Source organism: Anser anser (assembly GCF_964211835.1).
Source record: "Anser anser genome assembly, chromosome: 16".
In the NCBI taxonomy this organism is placed as follows: domain Eukaryota; kingdom Metazoa; phylum Chordata; class Aves; order Anseriformes; family Anatidae; genus Anser; species Anser anser.
Genome location: NC_139737.1, coordinates 9,690,235 through 9,711,719, shown reverse-complemented (window position 1 = coordinate 9,711,719; position 21,485 = coordinate 9,690,235). Strand labels below are relative to the sequence as shown.

General features: G+C 37.9%; 1 protein-coding gene and 1 long non-coding RNA gene across 12 annotated transcripts in view; one reads left to right on the top strand and one right to left on the bottom strand.

Moving 5' to 3' along the window:
* Positions 1-21,485, bottom strand: part of SULF2 (sulfatase 2) — a 160,871-nt gene that overhangs the window by 96,505 nt on the left and 42,881 nt on the right. For 6 of the 11 annotated variants that reach the window (XM_083802192.1, XM_083802194.1, XM_083802185.1 and 3 more), the window contains one exon: positions 12,917-12,983. The gene's annotated coding sequence lies outside the window, so the exon portion shown is untranslated. Of the gene's footprint in view, positions 1-415; positions 506-12,066; positions 12,270-12,916; positions 12,984-16,109; positions 16,268-21,485 lie in introns of those variants that run through there. The other 5 variants (XM_083802186.1, XM_083802184.1, XM_083802182.1 and 2 more) reach the window with 3 other exon arrangements.
* Positions 2,180-21,485, top strand: part of LOC310882863 — a 32,055-nt gene continuing 12,749 nt past the window's right edge. The window contains exons 1-2 of the long non-coding RNA XR_014573205.1: positions 2,180-10,296; positions 21,045-21,123. This is a non-coding gene — a long non-coding RNA (uncharacterized lncRNA). The remainder of the gene's footprint in view (positions 10,297-21,044; positions 21,124-21,485) is intronic.

Sequence of the window (21,485 nt, the reverse complement as noted above, 5' to 3'; positions counted from 1 at the left end):
GTGAATTCAGCAAAGCATTGACAGTCAGAAAAAGGACTTTTGATGTTCACCGGCTCTTTTAAAGCAAAGCAACGCCCCATCTCATTGTTCTTTTAAAATATACTATTTTCATTTTTTTTCCTCCTTCATATCTATTTTACTTACTCTTCTCAGTTTTGCTTCCGCTCAGTACAACAAAACACAATGAGACTCATTCTTCGCTGGGTTACGCCTGTTTTAAGTGATAGTGACCAAAATTCATGAATAAAGATGTCATAAAATAGCACAGCTAGTAATACACAGATAAATATGATATATTGGAAGACAGTCTGTATAGGCATTGTAAAAATTGTAAGTCACCGCTCCTTAAGCTTATTAAAACTGTGAAGCAGTCAGTGAACATACTGACAAAAATTATCTGATTAACAAAACGTACCTCTTTTCCACAGAGTTCTTGACAAAATTCCTTCAATAAGTTTGTTGTTTGTTTAAATAAGCGAGCTGCCATGGGCAGGAGTTCTAGCATGTGACTCTAGTGGTTGAAAGAGGAAGTGAAAGGTCAAAATAGATTTTTAGTTTATATGGTGGAGATCTTTAAAAAGAACCTGGGGAAATCTGTATTGGGACAGACGTCACAGAATATATTAACAGCTGTCCTAGGAATGGATAAAAAAGTCTGAAACTAGATGACAGTTTGTTCACACAACAATTATTCATGGTAGGTTAAACCTAAGACAAAATTGCAAAGGAATTTCATAATGTTGAATAACCGGCCATAAAAAAAATGTAGTTGAAATTCAAAGTCAATAATGCAAAGTAATGTACCTGAAGAGGAAACAAGAATAACTATGCATATATTTGAGGGGGACGTAAAGTAGATACCAATTTTCAGGAAGGACTTTCAATTTGGTCAGACAGTATTGTCAAAAAGTTACCTCAATGCTCAGCAATGCTGAACAAGACAACAGAAAATACTAACAGGAAAGGACTGCAGAACAGAACAGAAAGCTTAACTAAGTCACCATATTGATGCATAATTTGTCCACGTGCAGAATACTGTATCCAGTTCTGTCCTCCTCCCATCTTGAAACACCATACCATTCGGAAAAATATAGAGAACAACAAAAAAAGATAATGGAAGCTAAGCAGTATTTTCTGTTGAAGGAGATAGTTAATAGATCAGGATTTTGCAAAGATGGAACAGAAGATTACAAATGTAATGGAGTATATGATAGAAATCTATAAAGATGTGGTGAGAGTAAACAGGGAATGACTTTTCACCACTTGTAAGAACCAGAGGAAATTGGATGAAATTATCAAGCAATGTGTTTAAAACGAAGTATTTTCCCCTACGTACTGCATCACTAAAATGTGCAAAACTGGAAAAATATATTCTTGAGACTAAAATGCATGGTCTGATAAATCTCCCCTCTTTTTATTAAGCACCTCACCATTTCAGATCTCAGCTCTTTTATACCCAATTGCCTAAAAGCCTGAGATTGGGGTGGTAGCAAGACACTAACCACAGTAAATTACAAAGGATATTTAAAACATACATACATTTCTAAGGCAAAATACTTTACTACCTCCTATTACAGGCAAGAAGTGCAAGTCATTGCGTTGCAGCCATAGTGTCAGTCGTGTACCCTATACACACATCACTTAACTGTCAATGACTCCTTAAGCTATGCTCAGCCTGCAGGAAGAAGTTCAGGTCATGTCACATACCCGTACCCACCCTGTACCCACCTTGCCCAGTCATACCTACATGTTTTCTGCATTGCCAGCTTCCCACAATGTGTTAGCAAGTAACATCATAACATCAGAAAATAAAATTAGTGTCACTTCTCCATGAACATCAACAGGACCTGCAAGTTGTTATATAAAAACCCTTTCAAAATGGAAATTAAAAGTTTAAAGCGAAAGCTCTTAGCTGCGCTAAATGCTGAAAGTACCTAGGAAATACTATTGCTAGTATACTAATTCATGTATGGTAGACTCATTTTAATTGTCTGATTCAAAAATTCTGTAAAGAAGTTTTTGTAAAGCGTGTTCTTCTCCATCACGAACAGAACTATCAGACAAGGTCCCAGAATCCGTATCAAAATCGTGATTTCAGAGAACTTTAGAAAGATATGTTTTATCTGTAGCACAAAGCCCTTACTTGATATCTCTTGCTTCCTAGGTAGTATTACTTACAGCAATTGTGTGCAGTAGGGCCCGTTTGCTCAAATGGAAGCAGGTGGTGCTAAATACCTGTAAAAAGCAACCCATCTGACAGGCATTATGAAAGGTCAATAGCACCCTTTGACCCTACCTCAATCAAGTCATTTAATGAGTTCTCTTAGTTTGTCTGGATAGTCCAACCAGCTTGTAGCAATGCTGTGAGCAACATCAATGCAGGAGCCTTGAGAAGTGCCAAGGAAGTAACAATTGGCTCCGCAGCTGTCTGCAGCCTGAACATAACTATGCTGTTCACCCAATACTGACTGACATTTCTAACATTTAGAAATGTCATTTTTAAAACAAAAATACCTTTCTTCATCTTAATAATCCTATCAGTTCATGTTCTGTGTGGTTTTCTGTTCTACACAAAGACCCCTGGGAACAAAGACTGTTTCTGATACGACTTTCCTGATGCCATGTGGCCAGGCACATCCTTTTTATCGCAGTCAGATGTTGCAGAGTACGCTGTGCTGCAGTAACAACAGTTACTTCCCTATTACATCTCGTAATTCGAGCAAGTTGCAGCAAAATGCTCAGTCCGTACACCAAATCAGCGGTAGTAAATCTCAGTATAACAAATTCAGTCTGGAATAGTTCTTTCGTATAATCAAATTATTTTTTAGTATAAAATCAATAAAGTCATTTACTCCTCTATGCAATTGATTTAACATAGCATTACAGAAAACCTGGGCCAAAGGAGCAAGGTGAAACAGCTGAGATGGCAGGCACGTATTTCCATTTTGAATTGGTCACTGCGTTTATTTTTTTTGCCAAGAGGACACCACTAGCATCCCGGTGACATACAGGATGGACATACACAGCTCATCACATGCTAACCAGGAACCTCACCTACACAAAGCTCTCCATGGCTGGCCTCCTGAGCACAGCCAAGGTTTCCACCAATTGCTGTGTGACCATTGTTTTGCGACTTGGCTCACAAAACACGTGCCTGCCCAGCATTCAAACTGCTGAAAACATTGGCAAGCACCAGTTCTGCCCAGCACCACTCTTTAGGACGTGAAAAGTCCCAGGACAACACCTCGGCTTCCCCCGCATTGGCTCACCACAGCCTGCTAGATGGAAAGGTGGCAAACACGCACAGCAAGAGCAACATGCTTCTTCATGTAAAGCAAACCCTTGGGTTTATGGTCTGTTGCTTGTTGTCTGTGGGTAAATAACCTGTCACCTTGGCTTTTTCTTTTTTGTTGTTGGTGGTTTTGTTCTGTTTTTTAAAGCATCATTATCCTGCATTGCCCATGTCTACACAGCAGCTGAACACACAAGAAGTGCTTCACTGAGCCTCTGGACCTGTTATACTCAGACAAACCCTCCTCAGAATTGTCTGCCTTAATTCTTTGTTTCCTTCTTGCTTACCTCTTTAACATCTTTCACTCGACATCAAACATCGCTTGAAAAGCAAGAGCCAAACTTCTTTGCCTGTATGACTTAGAAATGAATATTCACCATTCTGGCTAAATTCTAATGATTGACATGATTATAGCTCCCACCAATGAGTTCCCTACACAGCCTAATAGTCTGAAAAGAGCAACAGCAAAATTGATGGAAGCCAGGAATGGAATAATGGAAGCTTGTTAGCTACTTAGACCCCCAGAGACCTTGAATTCCACAGTTCCTGGTTGGCATCGTGCATTGAATCATAGAAACATCCAGAGAGCACAAAACTGGTGAAGTACACTGACTGCATCGCACTCGACTTGCTCTGACTACTAAGCAGTTAAATCAGGGCAGAGTTTTGAGGATGTAGCAGATAAGCAAAGTATCTAAGGCCAAAATAATAGAGTGTGAGATATAATAAAGCAGACAATTCAGTGATAGCGCTAAATCATTGTACTTGGAGCAAGTCAACTCTGTTACTACACCACTCAGAGATGGCAGGAGAAAGGCTGTCTTATATCATAGTTTTTAACCACAGGCTGAAGACTAAATAGTCAAAGCCATGGTATATTTGCTTCTCAGTGCCCAGAAGGATAAATGCTGAAAACAATGATTTAAGCGAACAGGTACAAACCTAATAGATGCAAACAGATAGCCCCGTAATTTACTAATGGAGCGACTCATGTGAGGGTGGCTGCTGCTGGAGAAGATGTAGCTGCACATTTGTATTGCTTTTTCAGGGGCTATACATACATGCTTTTCTTGAGACCAGTTGCATGCTGATCCAGACTCTGGCATGCAGCTTGGAAAAAGAAAAAAGAAAGCTCATTTTGGCAACAGGAGGCCTTCCTGAAAGCACAGTAACTGAACTCTGACACTGCTCAGCTTCTCTGAATCAACAGAGGCCATTCAATTCAGCATCTGCACAGCAAAGCTAATTACATTCAGTGTTTAAACTTTGGGGTAAAGGGTGAGATGAATTAGAAATCTGAGTTCTTAGCAAGCAGAATAAGAAAGCATTGGTAAGTTTTGAAAAACAAAACCAAAAACTTTCCAAGGATTTGGGTAAGAAAATATTCAGACATTTACTTGGGAGTTTTTAAATCTCCATCCGGCACAAATGCATTCTTTCATGAGATGTCAAGACAAACACACTGCTGTCCTAACACCTCCAATATTTAAAGTTTACTTTGTTTTGTGAATCAATTATTAAAACTTCTCTCTCAGTGAAGACACTTCCTTTTAACATTTCTAGCAGTATGAATGAACTATTTTATAAAACAAGCAATACTTCCAATATGGCAGATTAGCTGAGATAGGTAAATCACCGAAACTCCCTGAAAAGCAGGCTTACGAATAATGAAGTAGCTGATATACAGCCGCGCTACCACGAGCCTCTTAGTCAGATTGCCGGATTTCTCAGCACGACACAGGCAGGACTTTGTTTCTGTAGTATAAAGAGACTCTTAATTAAATCTTCATTCTTCAGCGTGACAAGATTTATCCTTCTCTATATGAGCTCAGATTATTACATTTAATGCTGAAAAATTATTTTTTTTTCTTGCTTAAATTCAGCATATTGCTGATGCGGTTTCATTACGATTCTTTGTTGTTTCCAACTTCTTGAAAATAAAACACTTAACTTATTTAGGTAGAAATGAATTGCACTACTCCAGCTTTCAGAGTAGTTACATGAATATGAACAGTCAAAAAATTTCAGTTTTAACATATTTTTAGTATGCTGGAGCAATCTTCGCCCAGAGTTATAAAATTCCATGTAATTGCCCACGTCTTAATGACCTCAGGCTTTGAATACAATTGTTGGTCTTTGTACGCTGTCTGTCACTTTCAGTGCTTGAGTATTGACATTGCATCTCTTTTAGGTTCTTTGCAGCCCTTTAATGACTATGCCAATTAATAATGCATCATTCTCTCTCCTCTAGCTAATTTTAATTGCTGTAATTTATGTCCCTAGACAATTCTTGCACTACAGATGTAATCTATACCACTGTGACTGGGTTCGAAGATCACCCTCTCAAGGTCCATCGCAGATAAACAACACAATTCCAAGTTCATAGACATCATCTACAAGTGACATCAATTACTGATCAAGGAAACAAGTCATGACATTACAGGTAACAAACAGCTCGTTTTTATGTTCTGGAGCAGAGTGGACTTCGCTGTCAGGTCTCTGGCAATTAATTACAGCTTAACAGACAGAGCATTACTGAGATACTCAGACACTTGACAGGGGAAAAACCAACCTGAAATTAGCAAAGACAGAGGTTTTGCAGTTCTTGAACAGATAGAAGTCTATATAGCTACAGAGATATTCTCAGAAATCTAAGAATAATTTAATTTACCTTTTAAGTGGTACTTGGTTGTGACATAAATGCTCATAATTCCTTGCCTACAGCCTGAGACAATGCATGACGAACTTCAGTTTGTATTAAAACCTCTTTGCAGCATGCATTGCTACAAATTACATTATGAAGAAAAAATATGCATAACTAATTTCTACTCAACTGTACCAACAGACCATAACTATGGTATGACTATGAAGTGTTTGCCTGCACTAGATCACTTAGTTCATCCCCTTGCCAGTATTAGGGTTACTTCAAAATCATATTCTAGTGTTTGTTTCACTTCCTACAGCTTACTGTGATCCCTCACTGTACTAGAATATTTTCTTAGTGACTCAAAACCTATTAAAAATATAATACAAATGTCAGTTTTGGCCATAATCACATTTACCCTTTTCTGAACATTAAAGATTCAACACCAACAAGGTTAAAAGACCATGCAAGGAATACCAAATGGCTAAAACTTGCTTGCTATCTCAATAGAAAGCTGTTTGCATTGGGTATAATTTATTTGGAGTTCAACAAAACATAATGCTACTGTGGATTACGTGAAGACTGTTCAATCCTCCCTGGGATCAGTGCTGTAACTGCATGGAACTAAGAACCAGGACCAAATTTGGAATTTGCATTACTGATATAATGACTATACCTTGTAATGATTGCTCTCAAAGACAGCAATAATCACAACTATTATCTAACAAATATACACCCTATTGAACAATCAAATAAATTTACTTGTACAAGTGTCACAGAGTGTAATTTGCCAGTCATCTTCATGATGCTTTTACTTTAATCACAGTATTGTTTGATAATATATGGGACTGGTAAACCAACAAAAAGAGAATGAAAAGCAACACTTAGAGGCTTGCAAAGCATCTATCATCATTCAACTTCCAAGTGCCTCCTAATGAATCTTTGAAATAGTACACATCTTTAACTAGTCTCCAGTGAACGATATCCTTATGTGCTATCCTCAGAACTCATCTAAAATGCTCCATAAATTTATCGGCACGGAGCCAACATCACATTTCTTTAACCTGCTTCCTCTCTCTCTGATCAGAACAGAGGCTCTGATTTGCTGTTAATTGTTTCTAAAAGCCACAAAGGTGAAAGGGTGAGAGAAACAGGGGGTGGTGAAACAGAATTTGGGGTCCTTTAACTACACCTGCATACCTCCCTCTGGAACTTGAAAGTAAACTTGCGGTTGCTGATGTGTCCTTTCTGCAAGCAAAAAGCTAGTGAGGCTGCTGGCAAGATGTGTCTCTGTGCTTTCAGGCAGCTGTCACATGCAGAGGACAACAAGCTGCTCGTGCAGCACTTCACTCATCAAACCATATGCTATGGTAGGAACCTCAGGTCCCCAACACTCTTCTCACAGTCTGGCCTGCCGTAGTCTTCCACAGGGCAGCAAAAGCAAACAAAACAAAACACACAAAATCCCCAAACCCCAAGCAGTAACAGAACAGCCCTCCACCACAAAAAATATATTTAACTGTAAATGATTACATCAGCGTTTAATTATTAACGGCTCCTGTTGAATGTCTGAGAAATTGCTGAAAGGAAGCTATTGCACCGTTGGTAGCTTGGATGAGATTGCAACGGCCACCGTTTGCTGAATGTTTAACTGAGCATCCCCAAAGCACTGCACATTCTAAACTGCAAACAGGGCAAGAGATGTGCTTGTGAAAAATATCTTGTAAAATGCTATAACTATGCAAAGTCATCTAGATAAATCAATCCCCCAAACTCCTAAGCTTCTCAGAACAGGTCTATTTTTATTGTGTTGTGCCTACATTCCCCTTCTTTGAAATGGTGGTCATACTGACACCCAATTTCAAGTTACTCTAATAGTCACAAAGTATTTAGATAATACATTGATAGCCATCGTAAAAGAACCAAAGCAGTTAATAATTCTTCATTCAGGTTCACTATTGTATAGTTCCTGAGAAGCCAGACACCAGGGCAATTAAAAAAAAAAGGTACTGCAGTTACCTGCTGCAGTAAGCTCCATCTGTCCTGCACATCAAATGAGGGAAAACAAAATAAACCTTTACGAGTTGGTCACACACAGTGATAATATACCTGCACAAGGGAGCAAGGTAAAAGAACACTTGTGTGCTCAACTTCAGAAGCATAAAACTAACTACAAAAGGTGTGTGCTTAAGGACTTAATACAGTAGAACCTCAGCTGTTAGAACAGTTCATTCACAGTCAGTTCAAATTCAAAATTGTGACTCAGAGACATTTGCATCTCTTCACTATCAATCAGATTTCACTTCCCACCCTTTTCTGCTTAATTTTTTCCAGGGAAACAGATCTTTCCAGTGAATGCAGACAACACTGTGGCTTTTGAGGACCATATGCTCTGCTGTAACAGTCTCAACGAGCATACCCAAGTATAACGAAATTGAATCTGAGCATGCAAGAGCAGCGTATTTCTCAATGAGTAACTCCTCATAGCAAGATTATTGGCTGTAGAGAAGTCAAGGATTGAAGCCAAATATACTACTGCTTCCCATTAAAACTCCCTGTAAAAAGGGACACGAAGCCAGACTCCTAGGGCAGTGGAGAAAATAATCACAATAAAGATGTTGTTCTTCTGAAGGCCACACATAATAGCAAGGTCAGCAAAGTGGTGTCTCTGTGTGATTTAGAATTAAGCTTATAATAGCTTTCTCTCCAGTAGTAGCTCACATGTGAGCTGCTAAGCAGTTTTTTCTTCCTTTCTTTCTGCATCATACTAGGAAAAGTAGTATGTACATCAACCAAAGAAAATGCTTAACAACATTTCATACAAGCAAAAAGCAAAAACAAACTAAAAAGCCGCTTAAGTCTTTGCTGTATTTCTTTAACTTCCAAAAGACTGAGCAGAGCTTCTACGTTACTGCCACAAGCCTCAGTTGTAGCAAAGCAAAATCCTACGTGCTCCAAATTCCTCAGACTGGAGCAGCTATAAAGGAATTTGCAGTCTCTATGACTAGCAGCTGCTGGTGTTGTAAATAATTTTATTTTAATTAGAGAACTTCTGCAGTGTTTCTCATTATCCATATTCCTAAGTACAAGCAGGCTCAAAGGCTGTGCAATTACTTCCTTGGCCTACAAGATAACAATTCAAGCTGCCTAAAATATTCACAGTAAAACCTGAAAGTTTTGAGACTAAGTTAGCTCATCTTTATTCAACTTCTTGCAGTGGAATATTTTTATTATTAATATTAAATAGAAGAGCAAGAGAGTTGCTCAATTTTTATGACAATATGACAGGGCTTGTTAGAAAATGAAATGTACAAAAAACATATACCCAAATCCAATCACCAAAACACCCTGCAACTGTTTATACTGACTACTAGATAAGAGATTGCATTTTGTATTGAAGCACCAGAACATGAAAATATGTATATGGTTTTAATTTTGTCAGAGCAATGATTTTCAAAACTGCTTCATTAGGCATTCCAGAAATTCTCAGTGTCACTCAAAACATTGAAGCTATCACACTCTCATGACAGGTAATCTTATTAACCACATCTTTAAGTTTCCAATGATTAAACTGTCGATGGCAGTTGACGATGCAAAGTGTCTATATGGTACCAAGATGCATTCAGGTTCATATACAAACATACAAAGTGTGATAATGGTCCATCACAGAACTGCCTGCAAGGTGAAACTTGCTAAGTGAGGAAATGGCAACAATTTAAAGGCAAAGAAACAAGTGAACCTCAAGCTGGAACGAACCACTTCCACAAAGTGACTCCTACAGGACCCTCAAGGGCCAACCTTTAAAAATCTGTACCTTGTACCACCTGAGCTGCAGTGTGTGATGATACCCACGCCAAGCACCCTGAGAACAAACAGCTGTCTGCACCACATCCTTCTGCAGGTACTTGAGTTATTCCCAGCAGTGCCCCAAACTGCATGTCTTTGAAAGAACTGCTGTGCTCCCTGGAGGTCACCTGGTCCAAGCCCTTGCTCAAAGCTCTGCCAGGTTCAAAGTCACACTGGGCTGCTCAGGACTTTGAATCTCCTCAAAGATGGAACTTCCACAACCAGTCTGGGCTACCTGTTTTCATGTTTGATCAATTTATCAAATGCAAGCGCTTAGTTGTTTGAGCAATTTGTTCTGAATCATCCATATCACTTCAAGAATTTGGGAAAGCAGGCAGAGGCCAAAACCCCACAAAAGACAGTGAGGCCTAGTGTTCAGAATTGATTTCATGGGATTGAGGGATGGTCTCAGGCTACATAAGGAGATTAAAGGAAGGCTACAAAGGAAGGAGAAAGAACATTGGAAGACATCTCTATCCTCATTTAGATATTCACGTTTTCACCTCTTGCCAAGGTAAGTGGTGTGCTCTGAATTCAGGATGACATTAAGGAAAAGTTGAGTCAATTTTTAACATAAATAAACGGTCCCAAATAATACTCAGGCACTCTCCATAAGTGCAAAACAAATTTATTCTGAATAACTCAAGTCAGAATCTAGCAAATATTTCGTTACATTAACAGTCAGTGGCTTAAAGAAGAAAGTCTGTGTCACTGTCATTCCCAGACTCCTACCCCTGCATACAAATGAACTCCAATTTGAAACAGATTTTTCAGATGTTCATATAGAACATTTATCAAATGTTCATTTTTCCTTGCTGTTGACTTTCAGGGAAAGAGCGTCGCATTAATTAACCCATTGATATATCACACATTTTGTAATATATATCAAAATATTTAAATATTGCATGCACATGTCTGTTACTTAATTTCACTCTAATTTCACTCTAATTTCAGTGGGTATTTTTAAATCTTTTTGGAACATCTTGACCATACTGGCCAAGCATGTAACTTTTGAGTTACTTTTGTAACGTGAATTCGTAAGACTAACACAGAAAAAAGTGTGGTTAGTATCCTGTCAAATATTTTTAACGTCATTCTGTTGCGATTTAAATGCACAAATATAAATATACGTAATTTTTTATTCTACGGATGTGGCATGTAGCCATTTTTGCTAAATAATTTTGCCATGTCATGAGAAGAAATTGGTTTTGAATCAAATTCTTTATAAACTGACAGAGAAGCCACTTGGCAATAGTATAATGAGGATGCATTGCTAGCAGTCCACATTCAGTTGAGATAAAGCTGTAGAATCCTGAAACTGACACCGAACACAAGCAAACCATTACCTTCTAATTTAAGTCACTTCTCAGTTACACCCTGAACTGAACACTGTATGAAACTTATTGTGCAAAAACTCTCTGTACAAGGGATAAAACCACATATAATGGCAACAATGGAGGAATACACTCTTATATTCCCCAAAGTACAGATTCCCTGTAATTAATAAGTGGCTACATTTCAATCTGAGTGTATTTTGTCATTTATTGACACATGCTAACATGAAAGGAAACAAACAAACAAAATAATCACTGGAATAATGTTGTGAGTATATACAAAACTCTGGGTTCATTGGAAAGAAGGGAGAAAAAAAATACCGATTAGTTCATCTAGTTGTTTCTTATTAAGAAAGCTTCCTTTCCCCCTTCTACAAGAACTTCCAATCCCTGCACACTCTAGAAAGGAAAAAATGGCTGGTCCTATCTTCAGGCTAGCAGGAGTACAACCACCAAGAGAGTTAATTCCACCCACTGCTGGGCATTTGTTTCCACCTCCTTACCTGCACACACTCTGCGCCGTGTTCTTTTATATTGCATTACATAGGAAAGTAGCAGGCTCTTGTTAGGCCTGTCATTACAAAGTAACAAGTTGGTGGAAAGAGAGGGCAAAGGCAGAAACAGAAAACATGCCAAGCAATTTTAGGGTATTGAGAAAGAACTGGGAAGGGAAAATGCAAGACAGAATTTGAGCAGGACAGAATAGAGGGGATATGAACAGTTTGTCTAAACAGAAACTTCAGAGGTAATTAGCAAAAAAAGCAGCACAGATGTTTGCTTCCCTGCTCCAATAAAAGGTAAATGAACTGATCGTTAAATAGGGCACGCTTTAAAGATTCCAACCCGGCCAAGAGCTCAGCTACAGTATAAATTACACCAATCTATCCTCTGTTTTTATTGTGAAGAACAGCATTTAGGGCCATTATACTGAAAAAAAAAATGCTACTCACAATAGTCATTCTTGCAACATCTTTACATGAGTCAGACATCTAACAGCAAGGCTGACTTCCAGAATGAGGTACGCAGGATGCATCGCTCCAGAACAAAAAGTGAAAATCAGAGAAGGAAAGCCGGACTGTATTTCAGTTCCACTGCACTGGTGGTAGGTATTACCAGAGCCTCGGGGCCCTGGTTTCAGACTTGGTCCACAAGTCTTGAAAAAACATGTAAAACATTCAGTATGCCACGTACACAGGACAGATTTTCTTCAATATAAGGCAAATGATAGAGTTAAGAAGTTGTATCTCACCAGATCTTAAGATCTTAGAACACTGGAACTACAACCTGAGGGTTTCATACAGTTCAGAGAGTATATTTTAGTACTACCTGCTTGAGAAGCCACAATATCAATGAACTATATTCAGAATTTTAAACCTCTCCTTCCTGTACCCTATCATCAATAGGCAGAAACCAATATATCTGTTAAGTTTAATGAAACCACACCAATTTACAACCATGCTTTTTTTTTCAAGTCCTTCACAGAAAGTGCTGCTTTTCCAAAAAATCAACTATCAAAATAAATGAAGAAAAACTACAACTAAGCAACAAATAAAACTACCTTGACATTTTTTCAACTATTGGGAAATTACTTGCTTTCCATTACTTTAAAAAAGAAACAGGAAAAAAAAAATTTGCGTACCAAAAGGAAACTTTGAGCTCTATTCTTCAGGCAAAACTTGTCATCAGTAAATAAACTTTGAACATATTTACAAACCTCTTCACAGAGTAAGTGAATTGAGTGATTTTTAAGTGCCACAGAGACTAGGGAATTAACATAGTAAAAGAGGGTTTTATACTCACCAGTTCAGCAACTGGTCTTCTACAGGGGAACACAGAGGTGAGTAATCAGGCTCTCCAGTATCAGCAGCTGTAAAATATTACCATGAACTAATTGGTAACTGATTCAGTAGGGTGTACAATTTTGCTTGTATTTACACATACAACTAGGAGTGTCCGCTCATTAAAAAGAAAAAAAAAACAACAAAAATCAGACTTCAGCAACAAAAGGCAAATACCTTAATTCAAGGTTTCCTCCAAAGAGGCAGCACAACAGTATTGGTATATCCTCCCTTCTACAGTACTGATTTATTCAGGCCATGAAAAATTGTAGCCATTAAGCCACTAAGAGCACTTTGTACACCTGCAGGAAGGGTTTCCATGCAACCATTAACTAGCAGTGGTTAAATCCCGATGTGACAGACGTGTTTGGACAAAGCATCAGGCAAAGATCAGAGCACTATCGCTAAAGAAACCACACCATTTTGCAAAATATTCCAAAATGCAATCTTATATTTCCCTGTTGAGGATTAGTTTTTAGGAAAGACTACTTTCCTAAAACTTCAACATCTCAGGAATTCTTTACTGCTTGAAAACACCAGAGCATTTTATTTTTTTGTCCCCCTTTCCCCCAAGTATATAGTACAAGCTAGTCCTGACACACTTTCTGCATAAAATCACCCCACTCCTATTAAACCAGGACTGACTGGCCACTGCTCACTTTCAAGGTCTTCTACAACCGATGTCAGGAATTCCAGAAAGAATCCAAATCTTGCTGGATTTCTTGTCACTAGTACAAGCTGAGAGACAAATACCCTTCACCAGGACAGTTTTCAATCTCTCTTTTGGGCATGCGCAGGCTTGCAGGCTCTGACTCGGGCACGTGCCAACAGCACACCGTCTTTAAATCAAGAAGTCTGCTCCAAGCACATTGTTTATTCCCTATGACTCTTGTATTAGAATCATCTGCAGAGCTGGTATTGAGGTAGAGTTTTCAGTATCTACAGAAACAGACAAAACCACAGAGTTTCTGCTGATACTAGTTGAACTGCTGCATGCATAAACCTGAGGAAAGCAGAGCTAAGCCCCACTAGGGCACTGCAGCATTAACACTGGCAGTGCAGCAAACAGATCTGCAAGCACGCACACTGCAGTTGTAGAAGAATTAGGCTGAGAATTTGCTAAGTGCTAAAGACTCAAATCTGCACACAGGAAAGCAGAGCTATAAGCAGTCAGCACAAAAGAAAAACCCTGGATCATTAAAAAACTGTTCAGAGAAGCAACTGTGATTCCTACTGTTCATCTGTTTGGGTTTAGCTTTTTGGTCTAAATCAAGTCACAATAAGAACAGGTTACTCATTTTAAGAGGAATATTTAAACATTTTGAACAAGTGTTAAGAGAAGTTATATATTTTATTATTCTGCTAGCATTATTAGATTGCATGCTAGAAGCAACAGCTTAATGTCTGGCAAAATATATGCTGCCTGAAGGGACAGAAGGCTTAAAAATTGCCATTGTGTTAAGAAACCAAATGTAATACAAAATTAGTTTACCATGATACAAATCCTAGCTATTCAGTTATCTTGAAGCTTGCATCAAACTTAGAATTCTTTTGGTTAAAAGTCCTAAAGTAGAGGCATTTATTTAATATGAGCATTCTTCCAAAAAACAGAGGTAATTACACACGAATCACATTTTCACTCTGGTGTCTATTACAGCAGACATGAAATTCAAGCAGGTTTTTCTTCCTGAAGAATAGGTGTGACTCCAGACAGTCAACAGAATTATTTAACTACTTTCTCATAGGAAGCGATACCATGTAGTTGAATACATTATGCATTTGGTAGGGAGTGTCGAGATGACTTTCAGAAAGAGCACTGAAAGCTTTTACCATGAACAATGGACATATTTTTGGACTTGATGGTCTTGACGATCTTTTCCAACCTACGTAATTGTCTGATTTTCAGATACATATTGCGTTACTTTATGGAAGATTATAAAAGTTCCCTTTTAAGCTCCTGGCTACTGCAGATCTGTTAATATCTTATAAAAATATATTGGAAACAAGCCATAGTAACCTCTTCACACTTCAGGCAGTTCACGGATCCTATTTCACGGCTCATTCAAAAGGAAGATTAGAGGGACTTTTTCAATTTCATATATTAAATGGTTTAATTCACAAGGGATTTGTGTCAACATAAGGATCCAAAAATAGTATGCTTCCTGTATAAATTGTATTTTGTCATCCTAATTAAGCCACGTTGCACCTGCACAGTCACCCACTGACATTGCTCCTCCGTGTTTCAGAGCATAAACCCTACAAGCAGGGAACTACTCAGCCTGGCTCTTTAAGTTCAAGTCCTGTTTTCTAATAAAATAATAAATACACAATTAATTCATTATGTTATCTATGATAATACATCCACTGAGAGACAAACAACCAAACAAAATACTAACTTCCAAAGAAACTGGATCTTAACCCAAAGAATTTACAGTTGTTTTCTTTCAGTAAGGACAGAAACTATTGTCTGCCATGAATGCTGCAGGAAAGCAACACCAAGGATTCTAGTACATAATAACAAAAGCTTCAGGGGGGAAAAAATCATATTTATATTGAATTTTGTTGAACTTTGCTGCAATACATACTATCCTCATGACAAATACCTGCAGACCCTAAGTAAGTGAGACCTCTGACACCCATTTCACCTCCCAAACACAGTACTTTCTAGAGCTTATGACCTTAGCATTATACAGACCTATCTGTTAGTTCTTGTGTTTTGACAAGATCACAAACTGAACCAGCATAACCGAAAGCCACCATCATTAAATAACAGGATAGGTAACTTTCCTCAACAATCAGAGGAAGGTGAAACAGTTTACAGGGAAATTCCAGTTTTCACTTTACTCTTGGTTTTATTATGTGTACTTCCAGCTTTTTATAAGCAATACAGTAAACTTTACCTAGCTGCATTCCTTGCAGGAATAGAAAAACACACAATACATTCATTAGCCAATAAATTCTATTTACAATTTTTGACCAATAATAACGTTTTTCACTATCCAGCTGTCACTGTAGTAAATCATTGCAGGGGGCAAACCCAAGTCATTACATTACTTCAACTTCTACCCTGTGATCTGAATAAGGAAGCAATAGGCTGCCCCTGAATTGTCCCAAGAGAAAAAGCAAAGAGCAAAGCTGTGCATGCTGTAACTCACCATTCCATGGTCAGCAAACGTGTGACAGACTTTGCAGCACCATGTGCACTTCACAACAGCAAAAATGCCTTAGGAAGAGCCAAGTGACATGCCTACTTCATCGGTACAACATGCTACGTCTGATTCCGTTGGTATGTCTAGATGGCAATGCAGTGCAATGACACACTAGCTCCAGAAACAAGCATGCTAACATTTTGCTAAACACAATTAACAAGCCCTCAATCTGAGCAGGGCTAATTAATCCAACAAGCAAACTTTTCACAGCTGATGACTGTGTGCTCCCAATTTTCTCGTCGGAGGCAGTGGTGTTGGGGACAGGAATGAACTGGGATTTCTGAAGAGTTGCTGAGAACTGTGGCTGAAGCCAGTGTCTTTTCAACACTGACCTACAAAATATCCAACAGTCAGTTGTTCTGTTGTACTGAAAGCCCTGTAGGAGAGTAAACTACCTCCAGCTGAGCAGCCTTTGACCTGCTAAACCAGCAGCAACAAAAATGCACAAAGGATAATCTTGACTTATATCTTTGTTTCAAATCACCACCTGTAAAATGCAACCTTAACCTTTTCAGTTCTAAGCATACACTAGGAAAACCATGACTTCTTGTGAAGTAATACAGTGCAATTTGACAGGAACGGTGAAATCTTCTACTAAGAAGTCTGTATTAAGTACACTGCCCAGACAGCATGCCGTACCATCAATTCTGGTACTTCTCAACTGCACAGGGTTGTAATCAGAACAATCCCCTTGTAGTGTAGCAACCGTTAATGGCAAAGCTCTCTAAAACAAAGCTTTAAGTCCTTCAGGGTACAGTATACTAAGAGTCCTAAGAGAATGTTTCATTTTTAGCAGTGATTCTGGCAAACAGTACTCCTTGAAAACATATTCTGCATTGACTCGCATCGATGTTTGCTTTTTAAAACACTGAAAAATGACCAGTTTTAGAAATGCATTCAAAAGACAAAATAAAAACACACATGATGTAGGTAACAGTATTTTAAGCATAAACAGTAGGATAAACTGCATTTCCATTGTCTTGCCCTATGCCGCCCAAACCTTTAAACTTCTCAGAGCAAGAAGCAGCTCATGATCAGCATTTGTTTCCATGGAGGAACATGGTGCCCAAGAAAAAGGGGCGGGGGGGGAGGCAGGGAGTTCCACTGCTAACATGACTTGGTGCTTCCTCAACCAAGGAAGTTCACTTCACATTCACCTGCGCTTTCTGGCATCGCACGGTGCTGTTGAGAGCCACTTTCCAGCTACCTAGATAGCAGAGCCTGACTATAGGTTCCAGTTGCAATCCAGAGATGAGAAAAAATTTACATGCATAAAGTGATCAACTCGCTTCCATGCAATTAAACTACTTATCTAAACAAAAAACAAAGGAACAACAACGACAAAAGACAGAGCACTTGTCACATAAATAACAAATTGAGTGACAGGGAAAATCTTTTGGTAAGACTGTTGTGTGTTTTTAAACATTAACTTAAAATAGTCTTCCTACGTCTTAAAATAAGCAAGATTTACTTTTGCAGTAGGTAAGGTACTTAATTGTGAAATGGAAGTTAACTGTTTTTTGTGCATTATTTCAGGATTATTAAGTCAGGAAAAGCAAATAAATTGCAGTAGAGTGGAAGTTTTACACCTTGACAGTGAAAATACCAGTTCAGTAATTTGCTCAAAGCACAATTGCATTCAAGTCGTATTATAATTGTAGTATTATAATTTAAGCTCAAATGTAAACACCTACTGGGGGATGATGGGGTAACACCTGAAGTGAATTACCACCTCTCTCACACCCTGAGATAGAACTAGGCTTGTTACATGAAGCAATCTCTTTTCTAGTCATAAGCAAGGAAGCCCTGGCTATCACTTACTGATTTTAAAGTTTACTGTGCTTCAGAAAGCCTGATAGTTTTTGCCTAGATCCATGTAGCATTCCAAGTTTCTGTACACTTTGCAAATAGGGTCAAGCACAAAGCAAATCATATTGCTGTAACTCTGGATTCCAAATTTCAGATCCAGAAGAGATTTAAAAGGTAAACGCAAAATTGTCCAGCAGAAAATCAAGTAGCAGAGGTCAGCCTTCATCCCTTACACGATGACATTTTGGAAAGAGAGAATGGAAGATGGTAAGGAAAAAACCCTCCTTTCAAAAATACGATAAAACCAAGAACATTATTTACAGTTTCTCATAGATTCTCACAAACTTGTTGCGCTGTATTTTCAAGGGACAGTTATAAACCTTTCATCTTCCTTTTTCCTGGGACATTCTCAAGGCTATATCATTAGCTTTTCTTCTGATGCTGAGGGATTAAGGTACTTTAGAGAATCAAGAATCTCACTCAGAATGACAGTGTTTGTGGTTTTCTCAGCACACAGCTGTGGTATCGTTTCAGAATTGAAAGCATGGGTGTGAGCAGAGGTTGTTGTGAACTGTCAGGGTTAAGCTAATGTCCTGCTTCTTGAAGATCTGATGGCACTAATTGCAAAGTCCAATAATCCCTGAAAATTTTCCTTGAATTACTTCTAACGGAACACAAAATAGCTCATCTGGGTGCTATATTATACTCACGAAGAGAATATGTGAGCTTTGCCACAGTTTTCACAGGTTTTATTACACGTGGATCGTTCAGCTGAGAGGTCAAAAGCTTATTGTTTTTGCTATGGAGATCTGGAGCAACACAATCAGCACAGAATCATCATGAAATGTCTGAAAGGGTAATGACACACTCAGCCAGGTGGCTATGTGTATTTTCTTTCTTTCCCCATCATGTCTATTCTTAAGTTATGTATGTGACTCATGTCTCAAATGAAGGATAAGCATGCCTTTCGAAGTTCTTCCTAGAGACAAGGATCTTCTCCTATAATATATATTATTTCCAAACTTTGCAGTATAGAAACCTAAAGATAAGGACATGATATGTGAATTACTGTATTTAGAACTCCTCATAAGAAGTATATTAAGCCTTAAGGCTTGGAAGTCTAGATTTCCTTAACTGTAGGTCTAATGAGAGGTATTAACAAAAATGAAGAGGTATACAGACTCCACACCAGGAAAAATATTCACCTAAGGGATGAAGAACAAGTATTTTGTGTAGAAATTCAAAATTAATATGAATTATCAAATCCATGGCCAAACACTCTGATGAATAAAATGCGCAACACGTACATATCCTTCAATTCTGCCACATATATTGAAGAAAAATTTCAGAAATGACAAAACAAGAAGAGTAACCATTTTTATCTTTCTGATGTTTTATTTCCAAGTAAGCCTGTCTGGTCATTCCTGTATCTAAGACATCTTTGATGAAAGGAAATATTGTACATGATACACAGAGGCTAAGGTTGTTTGTATCACACATCACTGCTCTTACCTACAGAAACTGCAGCTAGTCTGGGACACAGTGGAAAAGGACAGTCTTCTCAGATTAACAGCTGTTCCAAAGAAAGGAAAAAGAAATGTAGCTACAAAAATTGCACAAAATCTATTTTATAGAAGCCAAGGAGACTAAATCATTCTAGCAGCAAACAAGAATGTTTTGTAATGATAATACAGAATTTGATAGAAAAAAATATTTTATGAACTGCATTTTCTTAACTACATTTCAGTTTGTATTTAAGATCCAGAAGTTAAACAGTTAACATCTTATTACAAACTGCTTAATTTTTTAAAACTGAGGCTTCCTGTGATCTTATTCTCCAACAATGTTCTTTTTTCACAGGATCAGGTATGTTCTGAAGACTGTAACTATTAACATTCAAAGAGCGTTAATGTAATTAAGTTCAGTTCTAAACCTCCTCTTGCTTCATGAGTCTTCAGAGAGATACTTTCTTCTGCATCTTTGAAGACATACAAAAAGGTGCTTTTGTATTAAAGTGAAATTCTCCAGCTAAGCTTTTAGGCTCTACTTCCAAAAATTATAGAAGATATCACAGACCATGATCAGAGCTCATGTCTGTCATCCTTTAAACTCATCATAGCTAATATCAATTCATCCACTGAAAAAAGAATTCTGATAAGAAAGCTGAATAACAACACATTTAATAATGGAGACTAAAGAAACTGCTGCACAGAAATTCTATTACTCAAAATACTTGATTGCAAGAGGTCAATAAATATATGTGAAGTGTACTGAGTAGCTACTCCACCACTTTGCATACCAAAATGCAGACTATTTCTTGCCATTCCTATCCTACCACTCTTTAAGTAGCTATCTTCAGGCATGTGGTAGGGTAGAACCTCTGCCATTATCTTCTTTTTAAGACATCACAGCCAGACTGTTGTAATAGGAGACTCTAAATATTAAGCCTTCAAAAAGCCATTGCAAGAAAAAATTATCTACGTGGTTAACTGAAATTAAGCAAACTTCCCCATTTTAACCTATTGTGCACCTCTCCCAATGATCATCCGTAACCAGAAAAAGATGCTCTTCCGTACATCTGTCTTTCTTGACTTTGAGACAAAGCTTTGAACATTTTACTTTTAATCCCTCCTATGAGGAAAAGCTAGGCAGTAGAACAAGCTTTCACGTTTTCCTAACTTCAAGGACAGCCACCATAGGATTCCCAAATATATTTCACTAAAATATCTTTTATTATTAGTTTAAATATTCTCTCATGAGTACCCATCTGTGAAGTTTTTTCCATCACAGATGAAATTTGTACTTATAAATAGCCTTTAAGAACATCACATCATTAAAAGCAGAAGGTCTACTTTCATTAAGTTTTTGTCATGAGAATAACTATCACTTTTTTTTCCTCCAGTGCCACAGTTACCATTCATGTTTACATAAATGATGCAAAGACATTTTAAATAATCAATGACAGTTCAACAATAGAGTGCATTTAAAATTAAGATACCTAATTTACCTCTGCTGCAACTACCTACCTACCTCTACTGTAACTCTCTTAACAAGGTGCCCATCTATCTACAGCGTGACTGGGAAAGCAGTTACGAAGAAAATTTTACCAAGTCAGTCCATTAAGAACATGGATCTCAATATACACTAGCAGGTAAGTATTTAGCAGAAGAGCTTTATAGAACAGGGGCACATTTCTATGATATTCAAGAATACCATCTCTGAGAAATCTTCTCAGGCACTTTTTATGTTTGGTGTTTTTCTGGCTAATTTTTATTTAACGTTCAGTTCTTCATGATTTCATTTCATTTCAAATGTTATTCCCAGTTCCACTTAATGAGGCAAAAACAAAATGATGACAAAATTGAGAATGTAGATTAGAGTGTTAAGATAGTTTACACTATGCTTCATGAATATTTTGTCTACAAGCAGACAAAAATCACAGGTTTTGTTTCTTCTTCTCTAGCTAGTAAGTTTCAGTTCCACAATGTGGCATCACCAACACCCAAAATATTT